We start from the raw sequence: 12,732 nt of genomic DNA, 5'->3' as shown, positions 1-12,732 counted from the left end.
TATTAATGGGACCATAACATGGCATGTATATGTCAAAAGTTTTATCCAAGCCTAGTTGGACAGCTGCCTCCATTGCTCATGCCCTCACGGCCATGTCGGCGGTGATCTCTGCCACCGGAACGTGCTACTCTCCGCCCTTTTGAATTTTGAACATGCTCATCCGAATCAGGCGCCGTGCTGCTTGCATGCTTGCAGTTACGGTGCTGCAGTCGTCCAGGCATACGGTCGATCGGATGCTGCCACCTGGGAGCTATCCATTGGCTGGGAGTAAACACCAAGCTGGATGCAGAGTTTGCGGGGTCCAATCTCATTCTTGTTGCTGGTCTAACAAACAGTTGCAACATCAATGGTGACAATGGCCTGACGACGAGCGTCGCTGCGTTAGATATGGGTGGTGCTGATTAATTAATTAGTTGGGACTTGGGAGGCCGGGTAAGCACTTGCGACAGAACAGTACTGGTGGTAATGGCGGTGTGGTTGCTAGAAAGAAGAAGCTTAATATTATCACTTTTTTTTGTTTAGTGGAGTGCATACGTCTCCATGTTCACACAGTGCGAGGTTAGATCTTTAGAGAAAGGGAATGGCTTTAGATACTGTTCTGTTGTTTAGCGGAACAGTCGTACGCACGTAGATGGTGGATCTTGTGCACGAAACTTTTCTTTTGTTTGCTTAGCCATATACTCATACTCTACTGGAGTACGTAGCAAAGCAAATGATTAAATGGATTACCAATCTTGCCCTAAAGGGCTAGCGATTTGATCTCGATCGGCTTTCCGGTTCCTATGATAACTCTAAAATATATTGGATGTCGTTTTTTTTATAAAGTAAAATAGCTGCCACGCCGTACGTACTGTATGTAGTGTGCTACGGTGCATAACCATGCGACATGAACGCATGCACTGCACGTGCATGTATTCTTTGGCTATTTCGTAGACGTAGCTAGTATTGAATCATTTGCGGTTTGCCCACACCAAATTGCTAGCCTTGATTCCCATCAATGTGCAAATTGGCCGACTACGTCGTTAGCGTCCGAAAAGCCCATAATTTACATAAATATAAAAATATAGAAAAACTTAAAAGTTAAAAAGGGCCAGCTAAAATCTAGCCATGGACTACTGCTCGTCGTCGCTGATGAGGCCGATGATAGTTGGTAGACAAGTGGTGGACGGGGAAGGGTAGCCTACGAGTAGGCGTCAGGGAGGATACGCCGGTCGGTATGCGTAAGGCTGTTGGGATTGGGTAAATGCGCATTTTTCGACCGCCCGGTCCTAAACGGCCGCTTCGCCTTTGTTCGCGTTGACTCGCTGGAGATGCCCTTAGGCATGCATGCTTGCATCCGATTTCCACGTGAGTCGACTTGGACAATTAAATGTGTGTCTACGACATTTATATACTGCCCTCACTTCTCCTCCACCTCCCGAATCCGCCAGCTGTGCAGTGGACGGCCCTTGGGCAATGCGGAGGTTGCTCAGAAGATTCATGGTGGCGGCTGTGGCGTCTTCGCTGACGTTGGTGTCCTATCCTCCGATAGATTGGCGGCCCAGGTGGTGTGACTGTGTGGCTGCTGCTCCTCGTCTCCAGTGGCGCGTCCGGCGTGATGTATGGTTGCAACGACGACCCTCACGTCTCCGGCCTTCAGCCGATGGCGCGACTATGCTAGTCGTTTGCTACTGCCCTCTCGACGCCATCCTCGGCTTCCCAAGCGCCCACCTGGCAAGGCACGTGACTCGAGATCTGGTGCCCTGGGTTGATGGGCCTCGGTCAGGCTCCTCCTGATTAGACAGGGCCTGGTCAGCCTTGGACTTGGGAGTGAGGCAGTAGGCAAAAGCCAGACCTAGATTCGATGGGGCAAGCGGCGGTGGCGCTGTTGCGGTCAGAAACCCACCGGTGGGCAGCGACGGGCAACACAGTAGAGCCGGGAACAACTTAGGGCTGCGGTTGGCCCTGGTCCCTCCGAGCGACGGCCCGCAAAGCCTCTGGTACGCACGTCCGATGCTGATGCAAGGGCGTGCCACCTGACCTATACCTGGTCAGGAAGGTGATGGAGATGCCTCGCTTAGTTTCCTGCATGGCATACACGTAAACATTAAATACGAGCCTCGATCGGCTCTCAGGTTGTCCTGTGAATCGGCTCAAGGAGCCGATCTACCCATGATTCGTACGAGGTGCACGAATATATGGTGGTCCTGCTTGATTAAAATAAAGCTAAAACGATCTACGACGATTTAGGGTTTTCACCGCATAATCGGATCATCCTACTCACGATTGGGCCTCGCGGCCACGCACGGTGATCGTAAGCCGATCCTAGACAAGGCCTAAAAACCAACACGAGGTTGATCCTCGGAACATCCTGTCTAGGACTAGCAAACGACACCCTACGTGCCGCTGGATCCTCCAACCCTTTGTAAGGCCTAACTATTGCAGATATTAAACTAATCCTTGAAGAAACAAGGAGCAACCGTAACGGATCGGATCTACTAAATAATGATCAAGCGGGGTGCCGCCCCTACACCTAAGATGGGTGTAAGGGCGGCTAGATGTATAAGGGTTTGCACGACGATAGCATATGATACGAAGAACAATGCTAATCCTAACACATCTAAGATAACTACGTTGCTCGCCATCAAAAAGGCTTCAGTACGAGCAACGCATGAACAACGAAATAAGCTTGTGCTGCCTAGATCGCAAGATGCGATCTAGGCAGCATGATGCTTACCGGAAGAAACCCTCGAGACGAAGGAGTTGGCGATGCGCCAAGATTGATTTGTGGTGAACGTTGGTTGTTGTTTATTTCATAAACCCTAGATACATATTTATAGTCCAGGGGACTTTCTAATTTAGGCGTGCACCTAACCGTGCACAGGTAAAACTCTATCTCTTAATCTAAGATGTGATCTACTATATTACAGATACACGGGCACGCTAGCCCAAACGTTGCGCATAAGGCCGATTCATGTATATTCTTCCATGTATAATCTTTAAGCCCATCTTGATTGCGGCCCACCTCTGACTCGGTCAAAATCTGGTGATAACACATGCCCCCCTGGTTTTGGAATTGATAATTCCAAAATCACCCTGTTTTTCTTCGTCGGGTCATGTCGTGGCAGAGCAGAACCGTCGCAGCACCCTTCATCATGATGCCCTGCCTTCTCAATTATTCCGCATGATCTGACCGTTGTCTTTGGGCACCGCCTCCTCGGAAACTGATGTGGCATTGAATCTCTACTATATCCCCTTTATTTAACCGCTCTGAGCAGTTTGCCACTTCATCCCTTTGCTCTGTTCCGGCCATCGGTACCAAAAAACCCTCAATCTCCCGTAGCCATGTCCTCCTCTTCTTCCTCCTCCGCCTCGTCAGTCTTCTCCGACTCTTCCTCATCTCGCGAGCCGACGCCGGAGTGGGGCTCGTTGGCGGCGCACGACATTCTCGCCCCAACGTCGTGGGACAAGGAGGAACATGATTCCTTCGTTTGGTCCGAGGATGACAAATCCTTGACCGACGGAGAGGGCGACCTTCAATTCCTCGTCGACGGGGAAGAGGAGGCAGAGAGCGAGGACGACCGCTTTTCCTGGGACGATTTCACCTCCTCCGAGGAAGAAGCGGAGGAGGACGACGACGACTCCCTCGAAGGTTACCCACCAGCGAAGCGCCTCTGCACCTGGTGGGACGACGACAGCGATGACGACGATGAGGAAGATGAGGCTCCCGTAGAAGGTTACGGGAGTTCCGATGAGGAGCCTATCGCGGCCGGCCGCGGCAAAGCGGACGACGAGGGCAGCAACGGCCCTTAGATTAGGGACTAGTAGTAGTAGTCGGCTTTTGTCCTCTTCTTTTCTGAGCAATCGGCTCTTTCTTTGTAAGAAATCCCTCTATTAATGAAGAAAATGTTCCTCAATTAATTTCGCTTCCTTGTTAACTTTGCCGATCGTAGAACAAAGTCGTCGTATAGGGAGCCGATAGCAGGACATCGGCTCGCAGTACAAACGCGATCTGAGGCCAAGCCGTCGCCCAAACACGTGGTCCAACAGGTCTAACTCTCGCCCAAACCACGTCCAAACTATCAGATTGAACTCCTCAGCAAGCCACTAGGAGATTCATCCCAAATATCATGATTTCTGGCTTGTACCGATCCCATTAACCTGCTACTTTGAGCTTATCCCTCTAGAGTCAATAGCAATATATCGGCTTTATTACTCTGAAGTCGATGCCCGTACATCGGCTGTACTCGCACACTGCTGTCTCCGCATGTTTTCTCAAGTCGATGTCTGCGCATCGGCTGTGATTTTTTTTTTTACTGGCCGATTTAAAATCGGCCTTCATGCCTTACTGCCCATCATCCCACATGCTTGGGAAATACTTCTTGAGGCGTTGACCATTGACGGCTACTGGGAACTTCTCACCGTCCAACTGTTCCAGCATGTATGCATTACCCTTCAAGGCCTGGACGACTTTGTACGGACCGTGCCAATTAGGAGACCATTTGCCATATGCCTTGTCCCTGGTTCCTAACGGCAACACAGCTTCCCATACTAGATCACCAACTTGAAACTCCTTCGGTCTAACCTTCTTATTGTAGGCACGAGCTACCCTGGCTTTGTTCTCCTTAATCTTCTCCAACGACCAAAGCCTAAGTTCTGTTGCATCCTCAATAGTGTCACTCATCAAAGTTGCATATTCTTCAGCTGTCAGATCATTCTGAAACGTGACACGTCTTGATCAAGCCGTAATTTCCCAAGGTAATACGGCTTCCTGTCCATAGACAAGCTGGTACGGCGAAGTCTTTATAGCTCCATGGCACGACATGCGGTAGGCCCACAAAGCTTCTGATAACTTTTCATGCCAATCCCTAGGGTTCTCGTCAATTTTTCTCTTGATCAGCTTGATCAAGCTCTGATTGGACGCTTCAGCTTGCCCATTGGCTTGAGCATAGTATGGAGATGATCGAATCAGTTTAATCCCCATGTCATCGCAGAACTTTCTGAATTCTTTAGAAACAAAGACCGAACCTCCATCGGTCGTGATAGTTTGGGGAATCCCGAACCTATGAATGACGTGTTCTTTCACAAACTTGATCACATCTTCTGATTTCACCTTCTTCATAGGGACGGCTTCCACCCACTTGGTGAAGTAATCTGTGATAACCAAAATCCATTCATGTTTTTTACTCGACGACGGATGGATTTTGCCGATCATATCCATGCCCCACCCTCGAAACGGCCAAGGCTTGATGATAGGGTTCATCGCTGATGCTGGTACCATCCGAATCTTCCCGAACATCTGGCACGCTTGGCACCCCTTGTAGTAATTGAAGCAATCTTCAAGCATGGTGGGCCAATAAAACCCTAATCTCCTGATTAGCCACTTCATCTTATGAGCCGACTGATGAGTTCCACAGGCGCCTTCATGCACCTCATGTAAGTGCCGATTAGACTCAGTTGGTCCCAGGCACTTGAGTAGTAACCCTTCCAACGTCCTGTAGAACATGTCGTCTCCTATGAGGACATACTTCATGGCTTTGTATCTTATCCGTTTAGGTGCCCCCCGAGCCGAATCTTTTAAGTAATTGAAGATTTTGGCTCTCCAATCATCCTGTTCCAGGAACTGTACCTAAACTTCCGACCCATCCGATATATCTATATAGCCTGACGCCATTTGTGCGAGATTGTTGGCCTCGGTGTTTTGGGATCTTGGGACCCAATTAAATTTGATGTACCGAAACTGTGTCATCAACTCACGGCATTCCATCCAATATGGGAAAAGCGATTCACTCTCGCACTTATATTCATCCGTGAGCTGGTTAATCACCAACTTGGAGTCTCCAAAAAGCTCTACTGCTTCTGCCCCGGCTTCCAGTAGCAACTCCATCCCTTTACGTACCGCCTCATACTCTGCTACATTGTTGGTGCAAGGGGTAGATAATCTGATGGAGAAGGAGTATTCTGCCCCCCGAGGCGACACGAGCAGAATGCCGATGCCACAACCATCGTCGCAAGCCGATCCATCGAAGAACATAGCCCATGCACGTATAGATAGTGCTGCTATATTGGTACTGATCCGTTCAGCTATAAGATCGGCCAACGCTTGTCCCTTGACTGCTTTCGCAGGCTGATACCGTAGATCGAACTCTGACAACGCAAACATCCACTTACCAAGTCGCCCTTTCAAAACAGGGGCCGACAACATGTGCTTGACAACATCTGACTTGCATATGACGATGATCTCTGCCGTCAAAAGGATGTGATGAAGCTTGGTGCAGGTAAAGAACAGGCAGAGGCAAAGTTTCTCGACCTCAGGATATCTTGTCTCCGCGTCCAACATCCTTCTGCTGAGGTAGAAAACGACCTTTTCAACGCCCTCGTAGAGTTGCACCACTACCGAAGCGATGGACGTGTCGCTCATCGACAAGTAGATGTAGAACGGCCTGTCTTGTCAGGGGCGGAACTAGCACGGGCGGCGTCGTCGGATACCGCTTAATCTCATCAAAGCGCTTTCTTTGTTCTGCCCCCCAGTGAAACTCGTCATCAGATTTAGTTTTCACCAGCGCCATGAACGGCTCGATTCGTCCTGACAGATTAGAGATGAATCGTCGGACAAAATTGATCTTGCCGATGAGACGTTGGAGCTCCTTCTTTGTGGTTGGCGGCTGCATGGTGCGCACCGCCTCTTGACTTTTCAGGCCGATCTCAATTCCCCATTCATGAACCAGAAAACCTAGGAACTGACCAGCCATCACACCAAAAGCACACTTCTTCGGATTCATTCTCAGTCCAAACTTCCGAGTTCGGTCTAGGACGCGCCGCAAATCATCCAAGTGTCCCTCCATGGAGACAGATTTGACTACCACGTCGTCGATATAGATTTCTACCAACTTACCGATCAGATCATGAAATATATAATTCATGGCTCGTTGGTAGGTTGCACCAGCATTCTTCAACCCAAAGGTCATGACTACATATTCAAACAAGCCTACTGCCCCTGGTACTCTGAATGCGGTCTTGTGTATATCTTCCGGAGCCATGAAGATTTGGTTATAGCCGGCGTTGCCATCCATGAAGCTCAACACCTTGTGGCCAGCAGCTGCATTGATCAATGTTTCTGCCACAGGCATCGGATACTCGTCCTTTGGAGTGGCTCTGTTGAGATCTCGGAAATCGATGGCCACACGCCATCGGCCGTCCTTCTTCTCTACAGGAACGATATTGGAGATCCACTCAGCGTACCTGCATGGCCTGATGAACCCGGCGGCCAACATCTTCTCGATCTCTTTCTTGACTTCTTCCAGAATTTCGGCCCTCATCTGACGTGCTCGTTGTTGGAACGGCCGAAATCCTTTCTTAAGGGGGAGCCGATGTTCAATGATGCTCCTGTCCAACCCAGGCATCTCCGTGTAATCCCATGCAAAGCAATCTGGGTATTCTTTTAACAGAGCTATCATCTGCCCCCTGAGCTGTGGATCTAACTTCTTGCTGATAAAAGTCGGTCGCGGCTTATCCCCAGGACCGATGTCGACTTCCTCTAGCTCATCAGCCGATGTAAACCCATACCCTAGCTTTCCGTCACCTGTGAGGTCGACGCTACATACTGGGAGAGCAGGTGGTACGGATAATACGGGCCGATCGCTAGAATCGGCCTCCATCTTGATCATCACCAGGATCTTTTTGCAGTGTCGGGGCCGATCGCGTGGAGCAGCTTCCTCCTTATATTCGCTATGAGAGCAGCTGCCCTCGTCTCTACCCTTATCAGGGCGGTGTCCCGGTTCTATCATGCTGATGTTGAACGAGTATCTTGGCTGGCACCTCCCAGGGTAAGTGTCCTCAACCCTGTCAATGGCGCATGCCGGTGAATTGGGCACTTCTGGTGCCGCCAATGCGAATGACAACGGTGGATGGGACTGGAATGGCACTTCTCCTTGGTAGGTCCCGAGAGCTGGTCATGATTTCCTGTATCATCCGAAAAGCGACACGCTCCAAAGTATTCACCAGGCTCTCAGAATGGCGATGCAGCGAGTGAGTCACCATGTAGCCAATCTCCTGACGCAGGGACCTGGTGCGTTCTTCTGACGGGACGGACAGGTCCACTCCATCGAGCGCGCCTTCAGGTGAGAACCCTTTCCATCTGATGCCATGGGAACGGGTTCTGTGAAAAGAGCCGATGAGGTCGGCTTCAAGGACTGCTTTGACCTCGTCATACTTCTTCTTGAGCTCGTCGGTCAGATCCTCGTACGTGACTGGAGTGCCGTCCGCCATCTCAGATGTAGATGGCGATGTGGTTGATGTCGAAGCTTGTCCCACCGGGCGTGCCAGAATGTGTTGCGGTCAGAAACCCACCGGCGGGCAGCGACGGGCAACACAGTAGAGCCGGGAATAACTTAGGGCTGCGGCTGGCCCTGGTCCCTCCGAGCGACGGCCCGCAAAGCCTCTGGTACGCACGTCCGATGCTGATGCAAGGGCGTGCCACCTGACCTATACCTGGTCAGGAAGGTGATGGAGATGCCTCGCTTAGTTTCCTGCATGGCATACACGTAAACATTAAATACGAGCCTCGATCGGCTCTCAGGTTGTCCTGTGAATCGGCTCAAGGAGCCGATCTACCCATGATTCGTATGAGGTGCACGAATATATGGTGGTCCTGCTTGATTAAAATAAAGCTAAAACGATCTACGACGATTTAGGGTTTTCACCGCATAATCGGATCATCCTACTCACGATTGGGCCTCGCGGCCACGCACGGTGATCGTAAGCCGATCCTAGACAAGGCCTAAAAACCAACACGAGGTTGATCCTCGGAACATCCTGTCTAGGACTAGCAAACGACACCCTACATGCCGCTGGATCCTCCAACCCTTTGTAAGGCCTAACTATTGCAGATATTAAACTAATCCTTGAAGAAACAAGGAGCAACCGTAACGGATCGGATCTACTAAATAATGATCAAGCGGGGTGCCGCCCCTACACCTAAGATAGGTGTAAGGGCGGCTAGATGTATAAGGGTTTGCACGACGATAGCATATGATACGAAGAACAATGCTAATCCTAACACATCTAAGATAACTACGTTGCTCGCCATCAAAAAGGCTTCAGTACGAGCAACGCATGAACAACGAAATAAGCTTGTGCTGCCTAGATCGCAAGATGCGATCTAGGCAGCATGATGCTTACCGGAAGAAACCCTCGAGACGAAGGAGTTGGCGATGCGCCAAGATTGATTTGTGGTGAACGTTGGTTGTTGTTTATTTCATAAACCCTAGATACATATTTATAGTCCAGGGGACTTTCTAATTTAGGCGTGCACCTAACCGTGCACAGGTAAAACTCTATCTCTTAATCTAAGATGTGATCTACTATATTACAGATACACGGGCACGCTAGCCCAAACGTTGCGCATAAGGCCGATTCATGCATATTCTTCCATGTATAATCTTTAAGCCCATCTTGATTGCGGCCCACCTCTGACTCGGTCAAAATCTGGTGATAACAGGCGCCTGTGGAGTTGTCAGCATGATGGAGGCGCCATTGCTGCAATCTCATCTCCGTGTCCAAGATCTTTGGGAAACCCTAGTTTCGGATTTTCCGGCTATGTCGATGTCGGCTTCATGTCTTTTTTCCTTGTTTGAAGTATAGGTCGGCTAGCGGGTTTGTGGTTTGTGTTGATAGTCGTTGTCTGCTTGTGCAGAAGTGGCTATGAGAATGCGCGAACATGGAGTCTTGAGAAAGTTGCAGTAGTCACTTTTGCGGCGTGTCCCTTGGTTTATCGTGTTTGTTTGTCGCTTGAAGTCAGATTTGCGGTGGAGAGGTCCCTGCAATGACGTGGTATGTGCGGTGTTGATGTCCCTGCGGCAACAATGACAAGCGACAAATAGTGTGGGTCTGCGATCCTTCGCGGCGCCAACTTTGCATAGTTCTCCTTCTGAGCTCTTCTCGGATTCGGGGATGTTGTCGGCGTGGGTGGCCGGTTGTTTGGTGGTTCTTATGGATTCACGCTCGTGTTACGGGGAGTGCGTCTCCCGTGGAAGGTGGAACGAAGTCGGTTCGCTAGTTCGAGGAGGAGTGACGACGATGACGCTTGTGTGCTACCCGGTGATGTGTTTCCTCCGTTGTTATGTGCCAGTCAAGTCTGTCTTGTTGTACCAGCTTTCGCCTGGTTTCCCGATAATTAACTAGGCAATCCATCAGTCAAAATAGCAATAAACAAAATAAAAAAGAAATTCATATACTATTGATCAATTATTGAAGCTCCCACAGTCCCAGTAGTTGGCAAAAATGGATTCTCTTTTTGGCAAGATGAAAAGGTTCACTAAAATTAGTCGCAGGAACGGTGTATGCTAATCATTTACCTCAACCGAAAGAGCAACTCGTTGGTCATGACAAAACAATTCGTATATATGTATTTTATCTGTGCGTCAGATTGATTTCCTTGCAAGGTACTCCTCCGACCTACTAATTCTTCTCGATGGAGATTTTCTCCGATCGGTGGTTGCGGTTCCGTGCGTACGTTCTCCCAACCGACGGCGCACGTACGCTCCTCCCCTTTCCAGCCGAGCCGTGCCAAGATGACTAGGAGATTTCCAAGCGGTCGCCGACCTCGTGCGTACGTGCTGACAAGGCCAATGTCGTTCAGTCACATCGCTGCTAACCACCTACAACTCAGCATCGGTGTTAGTGCTGAATTTTTTGTTGGTCGAGAAGAAAAGAGATCGATCGTGCGTACGTACGTGGCTCTGGTCTTTTTCGCCTCTTTTTCTGTTGTTGGATCTTGCGGAAAGGTCCGGTACTGACGCGCATAGCGCTCGGGCTCCCAGGTCCTGGAATCTCGGCGAGTCGGCGACGGTAGGGCCTCGTGCACCTCGTCGGACGGCGACACCGTACCGTGTCGGCAGGAACGGTACGTGCGGCTCCGATCGGCCATCATGGACCGGACCGCGTTATTTTCCAAGTGCTTGGGATGTATGGTCATCTCCTCCGGCCCAACGTCATTTCGATCATTAAAAGTGACCATTTGCGTATGCTTATATCAAACCACGAACATAAAATCAGCTAACAAGACCGGTTGAGCGTTTGCGTCCGGGGCTGCATGCCCAGCAGCTCAACACATTTATTTTCTAAAAAAAATATTGATAAAACAATTTACATAGTGCGAAAATAAATAAAAATATAAAAATGAGACAGAGATTTGGTGCTCCTAGACACCAGTGCTCCTGCTATTTTAGAAAAAATAAAAATCATATTTACGTGTTTCAAAAAAATTAGAGAAAAAAATCATGGTGTAGCCAATGAATTGTCCCATAAATGTGTAAAATTTCAATTTCAAATACAAAAAATTCTGGGCTACACAAAAATAACAAACGTGTGGATCTGGGTGTGCATATTTTAAATCTCCAAATTTTAACAGATTTTGTCTTTTTTGTGTGCATAAATAATTTCATATTAAAATTTTACACGCTTGTAGGTTACGTCATTTATTATGTCGAGATTTATTTTCAGATTTTTTTGAAACACATATGTATGATTTTCGAATTTTTTTAAACAGCAGGAGCACTGGTGCCCATGAGCCAAAGACACTTTTCGATAAAAATGGCCATGGCCTATTAAAACTGTAGCCTACGCCTCGTCGTCGCTGAGCGCCTAGGTTAGGTCCACGAGGTCTGAGATCACCCATGACCAGTCGGGAACCGGCGGAGCATATGCCGGTGCGGCCGGTGGTGGAGGTGGATTGGTCGCTGCCGCCCACAGGGACCATGAGGGCGGAGGAGGCGGCACCGAGGCCTGCAACGCCAGATTGAAGGCGTCTTCCTCTGACAGGCATGCCGGCATGTGCTCGACTGTGTACCGGGGCGGCGGCGATTGTTGCGCTAGATATGAGGATGCCTAGCCTCATCGCCTCCTTCTCGGTCAGTTCTTCTGGTGGCTGAATTTGTCTGCCCTCCTCTTGTGCCATCTGAATCTCGTGGAACACGCTGGCGATGAAGTCATCGAAGTTGTCCTGCAGCACCTTGCCCGGGATGTCTTCGCCCCACATTTCCTAGGGCGGGGAAGGCGACGGAGGTGGCGGCGTATGCGGCAACGGCCGATGAGGCCATGGACGCTGGCCGACGTTGTAGTCTCGGTCGTCGAGGAACCCTGCCTTCGCCTCTTGTTGATTATTACATGTCAGCGGCGGTAGTTGTCCCACATGAGGAAGTCGAGGTGTCGTCGTGGTGAACAGACAGATGCCATAGGATGGCTTAAGTTGGGGCCGAATTGACGCTAGAGGATTCGGGGGAGGGTTTGTGTTATGGATGGAGAGGTTTCCGAATGGACTCCTCAAGAACTTGGCCTTGGCCGAAGGAAGAAGAAGATGAACACGAGAACAAGAACAGCACTAGATCTCTCTATTTCTTCATCACAAGTGCTTACAGGTTTCTGTGTACAAGCTTCGTAACCTAGAGCTTCGTAACGTAATGTGCGTGCCCGCGAAGGGCTGTACCCCCTCTCCTTATATAGGGGAGAGGGTGGCTTACAAGGGAAGAAACCCTAGAAACCCTAATGGGATCTTTGACTGGACAAACTATTTTACAAAGCTACTTTAGCTACCGGTGATGCCGGTATCTCTTTAATCAGGAGTTGTGACATCCTCCGGCACCTTTTACGTCATCCTCTGCCTTTGGCGTCATGGCTTCGATTAAAGCTGAAGTGCTTCGCTCATCTTTGTCCTCTAGCTCTGGAGAGCATCTTTGACTGGTCTCTGCCGACGTG

Source organism: Lolium perenne, chromosome 3 (assembly GCF_019359855.2).
Source record: "Lolium perenne isolate Kyuss_39 chromosome 3, Kyuss_2.0, whole genome shotgun sequence".
Lineage (NCBI taxonomy): Eukaryota > Viridiplantae > Streptophyta > Magnoliopsida > Poales > Poaceae > Lolium > Lolium perenne.
This window is presented reverse-complemented; position numbering follows the sequence as displayed.